This window comes from Lolium perenne, chromosome 4 (genome assembly GCF_019359855.2).
Source record: "Lolium perenne isolate Kyuss_39 chromosome 4, Kyuss_2.0, whole genome shotgun sequence".
In the NCBI taxonomy this organism is placed as follows: domain Eukaryota; kingdom Viridiplantae; phylum Streptophyta; class Magnoliopsida; order Poales; family Poaceae; genus Lolium; species Lolium perenne.
In genome coordinates, this window is record NC_067247.2 from 269,590,814 (window position 1) to 269,609,354 (window position 18,541).

Genomic DNA, 18,541 nt, shown 5'->3' on the forward strand with positions numbered 1-18,541 from the left:
TGCTACGAAAGTCAAACCAACAGCCACGAAGGCTTCACTCAGATCTCCTGTGAGCAACGCCACGAAGGCCTAGAACACTTCCACTAAGGGATTTCCTCGAGGCGGAAACCGGGCCTTTACAAGGTTCTTGGGGCACACATCCACAACCAAATTGGAGGCTCCCAAATCTGTAACAACACAACAATCAACAACAATACATCAACAACAATCAACTAGGGATCCAAAGAGGAACACTAGCAAGAGGGCCCTCAAGCATATGAGTGGAAAATGTAAATCTCTTCGGTGAGGATGTAGATCGGTGTCTTCTCCTTCGAATCTCCAAAGATCAAGAGCTTTGGTTGGGTGAGGGAGGAGATCTTGCAAATCTTGAGTTCTTGAGGTGGCTCTAATGGTGGTGAAGCTTGGCAGATTTTTGTGCAATGATTGAGCAACTTGTCCCATTGGAGAAGAGATCTATTTATATGAGTGGGGCTCTCAGATCTGACCGTTATGGACGTTTTTCAGTAACACCGGAAGTTCCGGCTGGCACCGGAAGTTCCGGCCATGAGGACCGGAAGTTCCGGCAGGATGCTTCCGCGTCAGACGAGCTGGCAGACTGAGTTTGGGCGGAACTAGGGCGGAACTTCCGGTGACCGGAAGTTCCGGCCAAGTTCCGGCCAAGTTCCAGAAATGCGAGAAAACCATACTGGCATGTTCTGGGGCACAAATGCAGGTTTCCGGAACTTGCCCGGAAGTTGGGCGGAAGTTCCGCTGACCGGAACTTTCGGCCAACTGCACCGGAACTTCCGACCTGCGAACGACGAGCTTCAACGTGAGGAGCGTTGAGGTTCTGCAGAGAGGAGGATCTGGACGGAAGTTCCGCCGGCAGGGGCCGGAAATTCCGCCAAAAACCAGCAGAAGCTTCAGTTCTGACAATCCAATTCACCAGCCATGTTTATATTATAAGATCATGTACCTGTCTACATCAACACACATAAATATATACCTAGTGTTGACATCAAACACACAAAACCCAAAAGGGCGGGAAATGTTCTTTCAATCTCCCCCTTTTTGGCGTTTGATGACAACACAAGTACTTGCAAGGAATGATCAAAATAAATAACAAGTATGTGAGAGATATAGAGGAGCTCCCCCTATTTATGAGCATTAACACATAAGAAGCTCCCCCTATATCTTGCACCCATCTTCCATGGTTTAGCAATACAACATAGTGATAAGCATATAGAAAGATAGATCATGCACACATAGATATCCATAGAAGACTCACATACGGAGTGTACCATACACATAGATAAGGTTCACAAAACACATAAAAACTAGGAACATAGTTCGACACCACATCGATAAATGGAATCACAAGCGATAAAAATCAAAGACAACACGAGCTTGTGACTCCCCCATGCAAATACCCAACGGAGAGCAAACTAATAAGGTCTCACTCTCCCCCTTTGGCACCAAAGCACCAAAAACGGACAGGAGGAACTACACGTCCCAAGGGTCGGCCTTAGCCCAGCCGGGAGGAAGATCCGATGGAGCGCCGGGGTAAGGTGGAGTGTGAGGAGGAGACTCGATCTCGAGACCATCTGGAGGGAGAGGAACACCATGCTGAGAAACCCACTCAGCCTCCGGAGTGATATTCTCCTCGGATCCGGGAGGAGACACGTCCACATTGAGAGCCCTCATAATGCTCTTCTGACGAACCCGAGACTTCTTGGCCTCCGCATGCTGCTGATACTGATGGTGATTGACAGCAGAGGTGAGACAAAAGATCTGTCGCATGCGGCGAGCAAGCTTAGAAGCCCAGCTAGGTGGCTTCTCATCCATGGGGGGAACATCTTCTATGGGCGAGTTGTGGCGCTTGACCCTAATAACGTTCACTTCATGAGATGTGATGTTGAGAGGAATAGAGTGAAGAAGAGGAGCCGGACAAGTAGCAACCCAAGTGTCTTCAATGAGCTTCATAATGAAAGTGTAGGGATTCGTTGCATAGAAAACAAAAAAATTCTTACCGCGAGAACGCAATCCAAGCCAAGATGCAATCTAGAAGACGGTAGCAACGAGGGGATGAACGAGACTAACCCTTGAAGAGTTCCAAAGCCTACAAGAAAAGGCTCTCGTTGTTGCAGAAGATGATCGCTTGCCGCTTTCAAAAGCGCGTAGAAGATCTTGACGGTGCCACAAACGGGCAGCACCTCCGTACTCGGTCACACGTTCGGTGTTGATGAAGACGTCCTCCTCCCCGTTCCAGCGGGCAGCGGAAGTAGTAGCTCCTCCTTGAATCCGGCAGCACGACGACGTGGTGGCGGTGGCGATGGAGATCTCCGGCGGAGCTTCGCTAAGCGTTGCGGGAGAGGTGGAGGAGTGGGGCAGCTAGGGTTTGGGGAGAGGGGGTGGCCGACCACTTGAGGGGTGCGGCCAAGCTATGGCTTTGGTGTGGCCGGCCCCCTCCCCTTGTCCCTCATTATATAGGTGGAACACCCAAGAGTTGGTCTACAAGTCTTCGAATAAGACCCCAAACCAAAACCTTCCATATGACATGAAACCTACCCAATGTGGGATTCCCACTTGAGGTGGGATTCCCACCTTTCCTTGGGAGGGGGTGGCCGGCCACCTTGGTGGAGTCCACCTGGGACTCCAGCCCTCTAGGGTTGGCCGGCCAAGCTTGGTGGAGGGACTCCACCTTCCATATTGATTTCTTCCGGACTTTTCTAGAACCTTCTAGAACCCTCCATTAATGCACCGGATCATTTTCAAACTTATAAAATGACTTCCTATATATGAATCTTATTCTCCGGACCATTCCGGAACTCCTCGTGATGTCCGGGATCCCATCCGAGACTCCGAACAAAACTTCGACCTCCATTCCATATTCAAGTTCTACTAATACGACATCAAACCTTAAGTGTGTCACCCTACGGTTCGCGAACTATGTAGACATGGTTGAGAACTCTCTCTGACCAATAACCAATAGCGGGATCTAGAGATCCATAATGGCTCCCACATATTCAACGATGACTTAGTGATCGAATGAACCGTTCACATATGATACCGATTCCCTTTGTCACGCGATATTTTACTTGTCTGAGGTTTGATCATCGGTATCTCTCTATACCTTGTTCAACCTCGTTTCCTGACAAGTACTCTTTACTCGTACCGTGGTATGTGGTCTCTTATGAACTATTCATATGCTTGCAAGCTATTTAGACGACATTCCACCGAGAGGGCCCAGAGTATATCTATCCGTCATCGGGATGGACAAATCCCACTGTTGATCCATATGCCTCAACTCATACTTTCCAGATACTTAATTCCACCTTTATAACCACCCATTTACGCAGTGGCGTTTGATGTAATCAAAGTACCTTTCCAGTATAAGTGATTTACATGATCTCATGGTCGAAAGGACTAGGTAACTATGTATCGAAAGCTTATAGCAAATAACTTAATGACGTGATCTTATGCTACGCTTAATTGGGTGTGTCCATTACATCATTCATATAATGACATAACCTTGTTATTAATAACATCCAATGTTTATGATCATGAAACAATGGTCATCTATTAATCAACAAGCTAGTTAAGAGGCTTACTAGGGACTCATTGTTGTTTACATAACACACATGTATGAATGTTTCGGTTAATATAATTATAGCATGGTATATAAACATTTATCATAAACACAAAGATATATAATAACCACTTTTATTATTGCCTCTTGGGCATATCTCCAACAGTCTCCCACTTGCACTAGAGTCAATAATCTAGATTACATTGTAAGGTACCTAACACCCATGGCATTCTAGTGTTGGTCATGCTTTGCCCTAGGGAGAGCTTTAGTCAACGGATCTGCTACATTCAGATCAGTGTGTACTTTGCAAATCTTTACTTCTCCATCTTCGATGTACTCGTGAATCGAATGATAACGCAGCTTGATATGCTTCAGCCTTGTGTGTGACCTTGGTTCTTGTGCATTGGCGATGGCACCCATGTTGTCACAGTAGATGACTAGTGGGTCCAATGCACTAGGAACCACACCGAGCTCTACAATGAACCTCTTCATCCATACCGCTTCTGATGAAGCCTCTGAAGCCGCTATGTACTCCGATTCTGTTGAACACTTCGCCACCGTGCACTGCTTCGAGCTTGCCGAGCTTACTGCAGCACCATTCAATATAAACATGTACCCAGGCTGAGACTTAGAGTCATCAGGATCAGTGTTCCAACTTGCATCGGTGTAACTGGTTACAACAAGCTCTTGGTCACCTCCATAACAAAGAAACATATCCTTAGTTCTTTTCAAGTACTTCAGGATATTCTTGACCGCTGTCCAGTGTTCCATTCCTGGATCACTTTGATATCTGCTAGTCAAACTAACAGCATGTGCTATATCCGGTCTAGTACATAGCATGACATACATGATAGAGCCTACTGCCGAGGCATAGGGGATCTGACTCATCCTTTCTCTTTCTTCTGCCGTAGCCGGTCCTTGAGTCTTACTCAAGACCTTGCCTGGTAACATAGGTAAGAACCCTTTCTTACTTTCGTCCATTCTAAACTCTTTAGAATCTTGTCCAGATATGTACTTTGTGAAAGCCCTATTAGGCGTCTTGATCTATCTCTATAAATCTTGATGCCTAATATGTACGATGCTTCACCAAGGTCTCTCATTGAAAAACTATTATTCAAATAACCTTTTACACTGCTTAATAGTTTTATATCATTCCCAATCAATAATATGTCATCTACATATAATATCAGGAATGCTACAGAGCTCCCACTCACTTTCTTGTAAATACAGGCCTCGCCATGACAATGTATAAACCCGAAGTCTTTGATCACCTTATCAAAGCGTCGGTTCCAACTTCTGGATGCTTGCTTCAGTCCATAAATTGAACGCTGAAGTTTGCACACTATGTCAGCATTTTTAGGATCGACAAAACCTTTGGGTTGTACCATATACAACTCTTCCTCAATGTCTCCATTAAGGAACGTTGTTTTGACATCCATCTGCCAAATCTCATAATCGAAAAATGCAGCTATTGCTAACAAAATCCTCACAGATTTTAGCTTCGCTACAGGTGAGAAAGTCTCATCGTAGTCAACACCTTGAATTTGTCGGAAACCCTTTGCGACAAGTCGAGCTTTATAGACAGTAATATTACCATCAACATCTGTTTTTCTTTTGAAGATCCATTTATTCTCGACAGCCTTGCGGCTACCAGGTAAGTCTACCAAAGTCCACACTTTGTTATCATACATGGATCCCATTTCGGATTTCATGGCTTCTTGCCATTTGTTGGAATCTGGGCTCATCATCGCTTCTTCATATGTCGCAGGGTCTTCATTATTGTTGTCCACAATCATGACATTTAGACAAGGATCGTACCAATCAGGAGTGCCACATTCCCTTGTCGATCTGCGAGGTTCAGTAGTTATCTCATTCGAAGTTTCACGATCATTATCATTAGCTTCCTCTGTTTCCGGTGCAGGTGGCACAGGAACAATTTCCGGCACTGCGCTACTCTGATCAACGAGAGAAGATTCAGTAATCTCGTCGAGTTCTACTTTCCTTCCATTCACTTCTTTAGTGAGAAAATCTTTCTCAAGAAAGGTTCCGTTCTTAGCAACAAAGATTTTGCCTTCGGATCTGTGATAGAAAGTGTACCCTATAGTTTCCTTAGGGTATCCTATGAAGACGCATTTCTCCGCTTTGGGTTCTAGCTTGTCCGGTTGTAACTTTTTTACATAGGCTTTGCAACCCCAAACTTTAAGGAACGACAGCTTAGGTTTCTTATTAAACCATAATTCATACGGTGTCGTTTCAACGGATTTAGATGGTGTCCTATTTAAAGTGAATGAAGCTGTCTCTAATGCATAACTCCAAAATGATAACGGCAAATCAGTAAGAGACATCATAGAGCGAACCATATCTAAGAGAGTTCGATTACGACGTTCGGATACACCGTTTCGTTGTGGTGTTCCCGGCGGTGTCAATTGTGAAAGTATTCCGCATTTCTTTAAATGCATGCCAAACTCATAACTCAGATATTCACCTCCGCGATCAGATCGTAGAAATTTAATCTTCTTGTTACGTTGATTTTCTACTTCACTTTGGAATTCCTTAAACTTCTCGAAAGTTTCGGATTTATGTTTCATTAAATAGATATACCCATATCTACTCAGATCATCTGTGAAGGTTAGAACATAACGATAACCACCGCGCGAGGCTACACTCATTGGTCCACACACATCGGTATGTATGATTTCCAATAAGTCTGTAGCTCGCTCCATAATACCATAGAATGGAGTCTTAGTCATTTTTCCCATTAGACATGCTTCGCATATATCAAGTGACTCAAAGTCAAGTGATTCAAGTAATCCATCGGTATGGAGTTTCTTCATGCATTTCACTCCAATATGACCAAGACGACAGTGCCACATATAAGTAGAATTATCATTCAATTTAATTCGCTTAGCATCAATGTTATGAATATGTGTATCACTACTATCGAGATCTAACAGAAATAAACCATTCTTTTCAGGTGCTCGACCATAAAAGATATTATTCATAAAAATAGAACAACCATTATTCTCAGACTTGAATGAATAACCGTCTTGCATTAAACAAGATCCAGATATAATGTTCATGCTCAACGCGGGTACAAAATAACAATTATTGAGGTTTAAAACTAATCCCGAAGGTAGATGTAGAGGGAGTGTGCCGACAACGATCACATCGACTTTGGATCCATTTCCAACGCGCATCGTCACTTCATCCTTCAATAGTCTTCGTTTATTCTTTAGTTCCTGTTTCGAGTTACAAATATGAGCAACCGAACCAGTATCAAATACCCAAGTACTAGTACGAGAACCAGTAAGATAAACATCTATAACATGTATATCAAATATACCTTCTTTCTTCTTCTTGACAAGGCCGCTCTTCAGATCCGCCAAATACTTGGAGCAATTACGCTTCCAGTGTCCCTTCTCCTTGCAGTAATAGCACTCAGCATCAGGCTTACGGCCAGTCTTAGGTTTCACAGGAGGCGTGGCAGCTTTCTTGCCACCCTTTTTGAATTTGCCTTTAGACTTGCCCTGTTTTTTGAAACTGGTGGTCTTGTTGACCATCAACACTTGGTGCTCTTTCTTGATCTCAATCTCAGCAGCTTTAAGCATGGAGAAGAGTTCAGGTAACTCTTTGTTCATGTTCTGCATATTGTAGTTCATCACAAAGTTCTTGTAACTAGGTGGCAGTGATTGAAGGATACGATTAATCCCCAGTCTGTTAGGAATAACTATTTCCAAGTCACTGAGTTTCTTCGCATGCCCGGTCATAACGAGCATGTGCTCACTAACGGAGCTACCCTCTTCCATCATGCAACTGAAGAAGTGTTTCGATGCTTCATAACATTCCACGGCCGCATGAGTTTCAAAGATAGTTTTCAACTCATTGATCAACTCATGTGGATCGTGGTGCTCAAAACGTTTTTGAAGATCGTCTTCCAGACTGCATAGGATGGCACACTGAACTTGAGAGTACCGAGTTTTCCGAGTTGCGTAAACATTCTTTACTTCATCGGTTTCAGTTTCTGCAGGAGGGTCACCTAGCGGTGCATCAAGCACATATTGCAGATTTCCGCCAGCGAGAAAAATCCTCACATGACGGAACCAGTCGGTGAAGTTGCTACCGTTGCTCTTAAGCTTTTCTTTCTCTAGGAACTGGTTAAAATTGATTGGGGACGCCATATCTACAACATATATTTGCAATAGTTTAGACTAAGTTTATGACAAATTGAGTTCAAATTTTAATTCAACAAAATTAAAAACTAGGTGAACTCCCACTCAAAACAATATCCCTCGAATTGTCTTAGTGATCACACAAACCAAATCCACCACACCAAGTCCGATCATCACGAGACAAGATGTAACTTCAATGGCGAACACTCAAGATGTTCATCATATCAATCATATGATTCATGCTCTACCTTTCGGTATCACGTGTTCCGAGACCATGTCTGTACATGCTAGGCTCGTCAAGGCAACCTTAGTATCCGCATGTGCAAAACTGGCTTGCACCCGTTGTATGCACTTGTTGATTCTATCACACCCGATCATCACGAGATGCTTCGAAACGACAAGTCTTGGCAACGATGCTACTAAGGATGAACACTTTATTATCTTGATATTTTAGTGAGAGGGATCATCTTATAATGCTACCGTCGCGATCTAAGCAAAATAAGATGCATAAAAGGATTAACATCACATGCAGTTCATATGTGATATGATATGGCCCCTTTGTCTTTGCGCCTTTGATCTTCATCTCCAAAGCACGGACATGATCTCCATCATCAACGGGCATGATCTCCATCATCGTCGGCGTAGCGTCAAGGTCAATGGCGCCGTCTTCATGATTGTTCTCCCATGTAGCAACTATTACAACTTCTTTGAAATACTACTCAACATGAAATTTAAAAACAACCATAAGGCTCATGTCGGTTGCCACAATACAATAATGATCATCTCATACATATTCATCATCACATTATGGCCATATCACATCACCAAACCCTGCAAAAACAAGTTAGACGTCTCTAATTTGGTTTGCATATTTTACGTGGTTTAGGGTTTTTCGAGTGAGATCTAATCTACCTACGAACATGAACCACAACGGTGATACTAGTGTTGTCAATAGAAGAGTAAATTGAATCTTCACTATAGTAGGAGAGATAGACACCCGCAAAGCCACTTATGCAATACAAGTTGCATGTCTAGCGTGGAGCAAATCTCATGAACGCGGTCATGTAAAGTTAGCACGAGCCGCTTCATCCCACTATGCCACAAAGATGCAAAGTACTCAAACTAAAGACAACATAAGCATCAACGCCCACAAAACAATTGTGTTCTACTCGTGCAACCATCTATGCATAGACACGGCTCTGATACCACTGTAGGGATTCGTTGCATAGAAAACAAAAAAAATTCTTACCGCGAGAACGCAATCCAAGCCAAGATGCAATCTAGAAGACGGTAGCAACGAGGGGATGAACGAGACTAACCCTTGAAGAGTGCCAAAGCCTACGAGAAAAGACTCTCGTTGTTGCAGAAGATGATCGCTTGCCGCTTTCAAAAGCGCGTAGAAGATCTTGACGGTGCCACAAACGGGCAGCACCTCCGTACTCGGTCACACGTTCGGTGTTGATGAAGACGACGTCCTTCTCCCTGTTCCAGCGGGCAGCGGAAGTAGTAGCTCCTCCTTGAATCCGGCAGCACGACGGCGTGGTGGCGGTGGCGATGGAGATCTCCGGCGGAGCTTCGCTAAGCGTTGCGGGAGAGGTGGAGGAGTGGGGCAGCTAGGGTTTGGGGAGAGGGGGTGGCCGGCCACTTGAGGGGTGCGGCCAAGCTATGGCTTTGGTGTGGCCGGCCCCCTCCCCTTGTCCCTCATTATATAGGTGGAACACCCAAGAGTTGGTCTACAAGTCTTCGAATAAGACCCCAAACCAAACTCTTCCATATGACATGAAACCTACCCAATGTGGGATTCCCACTTGAGGTGGGATTCCCACCTTTCCTTGGGAGGGGGTGGCCGGCCACCTTGGTGGAGTCCACTGATACGTCTCCGACGTATCGATAATTTCTTATGTTCCATGCCACATTATTGATGATTTCTACATGTTATATGCACACTTTATGTCATATTCGTGCATTTTCTGGAACTAACCTATTAACAAGATGCCGAAGTGCAGTTCACATTTTCTGCTGTTTTTGGTTTCAGAAATCCTAGTAACGAAATATTCTCGGAATCAGACGAAATCAACGCCCAAGTTCCTATTTTCACCAGAAGCATCCAGAACACCCGGGAAGGACCAGAGGGGGGGCACTGGGCCCCCAGACCATAGGCCGGCACGGCCCAGGCCCTGGCCGCGCCGCCCTATGGTGTCGTCGCCCCTTCGACCCTCCTGCGCCGCCTCTTCGCCTATTTAAAGCCCCTGGATCGAAAACCCTGATGCGTTCGACGAAACCCACAGAAACCTTCCAGAGCCGCCGCCATCGCGAAGCCAAGATCTGGGGGACAGGATCTCTGTTCCGGCACGCTGCCGGAGCGGGGAAGTGCCCCCGGAAGGCTTCTCCATCGACACCGCTGCCATCTCCACCGCCATCTTCATCACCGCTGCTGCTCCCATGAGGAGGGAGTAGTTCTCCATCGAGGCTCGGGGCTGTACCGGTAGCTATGTGGTTCATCTCTCTTCCATGTACCTCAATACAATAATCTCATGAGCTGCTTTACATGATTGAGATTCATATGAGTTTTGTATCACTACTATCTATGTGCTACTCTAGCAAAGTTATTAAAGTAGTTCTATTCCTCCTGCACGTGTGTAAAGGTGACAGTGTGTGCACCGTGTTAGTACTTGGTTTATGCTATGATCATGATCTCTTGTAGATTGCGAAGTTAACTATTGCTATGATATATTGATGTGATCTATTCCTCCTACATATGCATGAAGGTGACAGTGTGCATGCTATGTTAGTACTTGGTTTAATCTGTTGATCTATCTTACACTATAAGGTTACTTAAATATGAACAAATTGTGGAGCTTGTTAACTCCGGCATTGAGGGTTCGTGTAATCCTACGCAATGCGTTCATCATCCAACAAAAGTGTAGAGTATGCATTTATCTATTCTGTTATGTGATCAATGTTGAGAGTGTCCACTAGTGAAAGTCTAATCCCTAGGCCTTGTTCCTAAATACCGCTGCGTTACTACTGCTTGTTTACTGTTTCACTGTGTTACTACTGCTGCAATACTACCACCATCAACTACACGCCAGCAAGCTATTTTCTGGCACCGTTGCTACTGCTACTATATATTCATACCACCTGTATTTCACTATCTCTTCGCCGAACTAGTGCACCTATTTGGTGTGTTGGGGACACAAGAGACTTCTTGCTTTGTGGTTGCAGGGTTGCATGAGAGGGATATCTTTGACCTCTTCCTCCCTGAGTTCGATAAACCTTGGGTGATCCACTTAAGGGAAAACTTGCTGCTGTTCTACAAACCTCTGCTCTTGGAGGCCCAACACTGTCTACAGGAAAGGAGGGGGAACGTAGACATCAAGCTACTTTTCTGGCGCCGTTGCCGGGGAGGAAAGGTAAAAGGTACTCACACTCCGTATCTCGGCTACTAAGCTATTTTCCGGCGTTGTAAGTACTCGAAGCTATTTCCTTTAGATCCTGCAATTGCAACTTTTTGTTTCTTGTTTACACTATTAAGGCATAATGGACAACATCTGTGAGCTTTTTATTCTATTTCCTGAGTCAAGACATGAATGGTTTAATGCGAAAATTAAAAAACCCATGGAATCTTATTTGCATGCTAGTAGCAATGATATTAGTATGAACGCTTTGAACACCATTGTTGCTAATGATATGGAAAATTCTAAGCTTGGGGAAGCTGGCTTTGATGAGCATGATATTTTTAGTCCCCCAAGCATTGAGGAGAAAATTTTCTTTGATGATACTTTGCCTCCTATTTATGATGATTATAATGATATTGGTCTTTTAGTGCCGCCTACTATGGAGAGTAATTTTTATGATGATAATACTATGCCTCCTACACTTGATGAGAATAATAATGATAGCTACTTTGTTGAATTTGCTCCTACTACAATTAATAAGAATAACTATGCTTATGTTGGGAGTAGTAATAATTTTATGCATGAGACTCATGATAATAATGCTTTATGTGATAGTTATATTGTTGAGTTTGCTCATGATGCTACTGAAAGTTATTATGAGAGAGGAAAATATGGTTGTATAAATTTTCATGTTACTAAAATACCTCTCTATGTGCTGAAATTTTTGAAGCTATACTTGTTTTATCTTCCTATGCTTGTTACTTTGCTCTTCAAGAACTTGTTTATTTACAAGATTCCTATGCATAGGAAGCATGTTAGACTTAAATGTGTTTTGAATTTGCCTCTTGATGCTCTCTTTTGCCTCAAATACTATTTCTTGCGAGTGCATCATTAAAACTGCTGAGCCCATCTTAATGGCTATAAAGAAAAGAACTTCTTGGGAGATAACCCATGTGTTATTTTGCTACAGTACTTTATTTTATATTTGTGTCTTGGAAGTTGTTTACTACTGTAGCAACCTCTCCTTATCTTAGTTTTGTGTCTTGTTGTGCCAAGTAAAGTCTTTGATAGTAAAGTCAATACTAGATTTGGATTACTGCGCAGAAACTGTTTTCTTGCTGTCACGAATCTGGGCAAAATTCTCTATAAGTAACTCAGAAAATTATGCCAATTTACGTGAGTGATCCTCAGATATGTACGCAACTTTCATTCAATTTGAGCATTTTCATCTGATCAAGTCTGGTGCCATTTTAAAATTCGTCTTTATGGACTGTTCTGTTTTGACAGATTCTGCCTTTTATTTCGCATTGCTTCTTTCGCTGTGTTGGGTGGATTTCTTTGTTCCATTACCTTCCAGTAGCTTTGAGCAATGTCCAGAAGTGTTAAGAATGATTGTGTCACCTCTGAACATGTGAGTTTTTGATTATGCACTAACCCTCTAATGAGTTTGTTTCGAGTTTGGTGTGAAGGAAGTTTTCAAGGGTCAAGAGAGGAGGATGATATACTATGATCAAGAAGAGTGAAAAAGTCTAAGCTTGGGGATGCCCCGGTGGTTCATCCCTGCATATTTCAAGAAGACTCAAGCATCTAAGCTTGGGGATGCCCAAGGCATCCCCTTCTTCATCGACAACATTATCAGGTTCCTCCCCTGAAACTATATTTTTATTCCGTCACATCTTATGTGCTTTGCTTGGAGCGTCGGTTTGTTTTTGTTTTTGTTTTGTTTGAATAAATTGGATTACATCATGCTTGTGTGGGAGAGAGACACGCTCCGCTGTAGCATATGGACAAGTATGTCCTTGGTTTCTACTCATAGTATTCATGGCGAAGTTTCTTCTTCGTTAAATTGTTATATGGTTGGAATTGGAAAATGATACATGTAGTAATTGCTATAATGTCTTGGGTAATGTGATACTTGGCAATTGTTGTGCTCATGTTTAAGCTCTTGCATCATATACTTTGCACCTATTAATGAAGAAATACATAGAGCATGCTAAAATTTGGTTTGCATATTTGGTTTCTCTAAGGTCTAGATAATTTCTAGTATTGAGTTTGAACAACAAGGAAGACGGTGTAGAGTCTTATAATGTTTTCAATATGTCTTTTATGTGAGTTTTGCTGCACCGGTTCATCCTTGTGTTTGTTTCAAATAAGCCTTGCTAGCCTAAACCTTGTATCGAGAGGGAATACTTCTCATGCATCCAAAATACTTGAGCCAACCACTATGCCATTTGTGTCCACCATACCTACCTACTACATGGTATTTTCCGCCATTCCAAAGTATATTGCTTGAGTGCTACCTTTAAAATTCCATCATTCACCTTTGCAATATATAGCTCATGGGACAAATAGCTTAAAAACTATTGTGGTATTGAATATGTAATTATGCACTTTATCTCTTATTAAGTTGCTTGTTGTGCGATAACCATGTTCACTGGGGACGCCATCAACTATTCGTTGTTGAATTTCATGTGAGTTGCTATGCATGTCCGTCTTGTCTGAAGTAAGAGAGATCTACCACCTTATGGTTAAGCATGCATATGTTAGAGAAGAACATTGGGCCGCTAACTAAAGCCATGATCCATGGTGGAAGTTTCAGTTTTGGACATATATCCTCAATCTCAAATGAGAAAATTATTAATTGTTGTTACATGCTCATGCATAAAAGAGGAGTCCATTATCTGTTGTCTATGTTGTCCCGGTATGGATGTCTAAGTTGAAGAATAATCAATAGCGAGAAATCCAATGCGAGCTTTCTCCTTAGACCTTTGTACAGGCGGCATAGAGGTACCCCTTTGTGACACTTGGTAAAACGATTGCATTGTGATGATCCGGTAGTCCAAGCTAATTAGGACAAGGTGCGGGCACTATTAGTACACTATGCATGAGGCTTGCAACTTATAAGATATAATTTACATGATGCATATGCTTTATTACTACCGTTGACAAAATTGTTTCATGTTTTCAAAATCAAAGCTCTAGCACAAATATAGCAATCGATGCTTTTCCTCTATGGAGGACCATTCTTTTACTTTCAATGTTGAGTCAGTTCACCTATTTCTCTCCACCTCAAGAAGCAAACACTTGTGTGAACTATGCATTGATTCCTACATACTTGCTTATTGCACTTATTATATTACTCTATGATTGACAATATCCATGAGATATACATGTTACAAGTTGAAAGCAACCGCTGAAACTTAATCTTCTTTTGTGTTGCTTCAATGCTTTTACTATGAATTATTGCTTTATGAGTTAACTCTTATGCAAGACTTATTGATGCTTGTCTTGAAGTGCTATTCATGAAAAGTCTTTGCTATATGATTCACTTGTTTACCCATGTCATATACATTGTTTTGATCGCTGCATTCACTACATATGCTTTACAAATAGTATGATCAAGATTATGATGGCATGTCACTCCAAATTATACGTGTTATCGTTTTACCTGCTCGGGACGAGCAGAACTAAGCTTGGGGATGCTGATACGTCTCCGACGTATCGATAATTTCTTATGTTCCATGCCACATTATTGATGATTTCTACATGTTATATGCACACTTTATGTCATATTCATGCATTTTCTGGAACTAACCTATTAACAAGATGCCGAAGTGCCAGTTCCTGTTTTCTGCTATTTTTGGTTTCAGAAATCCTAGTAACGAAATATTCTCGGAATCGGACGAAATCAACGCCCAAGTTCCTATTTTCACCGGAAGCATCCAGAACACCCGGGAAGGACCAGGAGGGGGCACTGGGCCCCAGGACCATAGGCCGGCGCGGCCCAGGCCCTGGCCGCGCCGCCCTATGGTGTCGTCGCCCCTTCGACCCTCCTGCGCCGCCTCTTCGCCTATTTAAAGCCCCTGGATCGAAAACCCTGATGCGTTCGACGAAACCCACAGAAACCTTCCAGAGCCGCCGCCATCGCGAAGCCAAGATCTGGGGGACAGGATCTCTGTTCCGGCACGCTGCCGGAGCGGGGAAGTGCCCCCGGAAGGCTTCTCCATCGACACCGCTGCCATCTCCACCGCCATCTTCATCACCGCTGCTGCTCCCATGAGGAGGGAGTAGTTCTCCATCGAGGCTCGGGGCTGTACCGGTAGCTATGTGGTTCATCTCTCTTCCATGTACCTCAATACAATAATCTCATGAGCTGCTTTACATGATTGAGATTCATATGAGTTTTGTATCACTACTATCTATGTGCTACTCTAGCAAAGTTATTAAAGTAGTTCTATTCCTCCTGCACGTGTGTAAAGGTGACAGTGTGTGCACCGTGTTAGTACTTGGTTTATGCTATGATCATGATCTCTTGTAGATTGCGAAGTTAACTATTGCTATGATATATTGATGTGATCTATTCCTCCTACATATGCATGAAGGTGACAGTGTGCATGCTATGTTAGTACTTGGTTTAATCTGTTGATCTATCTTACACTATAAGGTTACTTAAATATGAACAAATTGTGGAGCTTGTTAACTCCGGCATTGAGGGTTCGTGTAATCCTACGCAATGCGTTCATCATCCAACAAAAGTGTAGAGTATGCATTTATCTATTCTGTTATGTGATCAATGTTGAGAGTGTCCACTAGTGAAAGTCTAATCCCTAGGCCTTGTTCCTAAATACTGCTGCGTTACTACTGCTTGTTTCTTGTTTCTTTGTGTTACTACTGCTGCAATACTACCACCATCAACTACACGCCAGCAAGCTATTTTCTGGCACCGTTGCTACTGCTACTATATATTCATACCACCTGTATTTCACTATCTCTTCGCCGAACTAGTGCACCTATTTGGTGTGTTGGGGACACAAGAGACTTCTTGCTTTGTGGTTGCAGGGTTGCATGAGAGGGATATCTTTGACCTCTTCCTCCCTGAGTTCGATAAACCTTGGGTGATCCACTTAAGGGAAAACTTGCTGCTGTTCTACAAACCTCTGCTCTTGGAGGCCCAACACTGTCTACAGGAAAGGAGGGGGAACGTAGACATCAAGCTACTTTTCTTCCACCTGGGACTCCAGCCCTCTAGGGTTGGCCGGCCAAGCTTGGTGGAGGGACTCCACCTTCCATATTGATTTCTTCCGGACTTTTCTAGAACCTTCTAGAACCTTCCATTAATGCACCGGATCATTTTCAAACTTATAAAATGACTTCCTATATATGAATCTTATTCTCCGGACCATTCCGGAACTCCTCGTGATGTCCGGGATCCCATCCGAGACTCCGAACAAAACTTCGACCTCCATTCCATATTCAAGTTCTACTAATACGACATCAAACCTTAAGTGTGTCACCCTACGGTTCGCGAACTATGTAGACATGGTTGAGAACTCTCTCTGACCAATAACCAATAGCGGGATCTGGAGATCCATAATGGCTCCCACATATTCAACGATGACTTAGTGATCGAATGAACCGTTCACATACGATACCGATTCCCTTTGTCACGCGATATTTTACTTGTCTGAGGTTTGATCATCGGTATCTCTCTATACCTTGTTCAACCTCGTTTCCTGACAAGTACTCTTTACTCGTACCGTGGTATGTGGTCTCTTATGAACTATTCATATGCTTGCAAGCTATTTAGACGACATTCCACCGAGAGGGCCCAGAGCATATCTATCCGTCATCGGGATGGACAAATCCCACTGTTGATCCATATGCCTCAACTCATACTTTCCAGATACTTAATCCCACCTTTATAACCACCCATTTACGCAGTGGCGTTTGATGTAATCAAAGTACCTTTCCGGTATAAGTGATTTACATGATCTCATGGTCGAAAGGACTAGGTAACTATGTATCGAAAGCTTATAGCAAATAACTTAATGACGTGATCTTATGCTACGCTTAATTGGGTGTGTCCATTACATCATTCATATAATGACATAACCTTGTTATTAATAACATCCAATGTTTATGATCATGAAACAATGATCATCTATTAATCAACAAGCTAGTTAAGAGGCTTACTAGGGACTCATTGTTGTTTACATAACACACATGTATCAATGTTTCGGTTAATACAATTATAGCATGGTATATAAACATTTATCATAAACACAAAGATATATAATAACCACTTTTATTATTGCCTCTCGGGCATATCTCCTACAGAAAGGAGAAAATGAAGGAAGCTTTTTCTCCATCACACATGACCACATCTCATTGTAGATGTAGTCCATCACATCAAGCCTCTCACCGGTGCCCTTCTTAGCATAGGAGTTTGCCATAAGATCCACTTCATATAAATGCAATTCATCAAGGTTGCCACCCTTGGGTCCAATTGTTTCCCGGTGTACACGAAGCATGATGTCCCAAGTAGGGAGAAGATCCGCACTCTTGCCCGGAATACCCCAACCTTTGATATAGAGGTGTTCCAAGACTTCCTTTGTTTGAGAAAATGAACTATCGTGAGACCTCCAACCATTTGCATTCACACTCGGAGAGCGAGGGTATCCAAGAGCATCTCCAAAGATTGCCAAGTTAGCCTCAAGGAGGGTTTCATGGGTCATCCACCGGAAAGTTCTAGCTTCATCTTGTTCAAAGTGAACGGTGGCATAGAATTGTTGAATCAACCCGATGTCGAAGTCCTTGTTGAGCTCCATAATGGGATAGAGCCCAAACTCACCACACATAGCATAGGCTTCTTCAAAGTATCTTGTGGCGGCCATCTTGGCGGTGTCAATGGCGTGTTGAGGGGCTACCCCCTTCTTGAAGGGCACATAGACCTCATAAAAGATCTCCTCTCGAGTCTTATTGTGGAAGCGCTTTTCCCCAACCCTATTGTTCCGAGGGATGAGGTAAGGGTTCACATTCCGGAGCTCCTTGTACTCAAGATAAAGCATGTTCTTCACCGATACATGCACTTGCTTGCCACGAACTGCGTGTGACTTGGTATGCCTTTGAGCTGCGAGTTGACGAGCCATGAGCTTGGATGGTCGAGTGCGCTCAACTTCTTCTTCTATCTCGTCCACATGACCCTTGCCTCTTGATAACCCACAAGTATAGGGGATCGCAACAGTCTTCGCGGGTAGTAAAACCCAATTTATTGATTCGACACAAGGGGAGACAAAGGATACTTGAAAGCCTTAACTGCGGAGTTGTCAATTCAGCTGCAGCTGGAAACAGACTTGCTCGCAAGAGTTTATCAGTAGTAACAGTTTTATAACAGTAGCAGTAGTAGAATAACAGCAGCAGAGTAACAAAGACAGCAGTAGTGATTATAGTAAACAGCAGGATTAAAATACTGTAGGCACGGGGACGGATAACAGGCGTTGCATGGATGAGAGAAACTCATGTAACAATCATAGCAAGGCATTTGCAGATAATAATAAAACGGTGTCGAAGTACAAAGCAAGTTCCAATTATAGTCGTACGTGCTCGCAATGAGAAACTTGCACAAC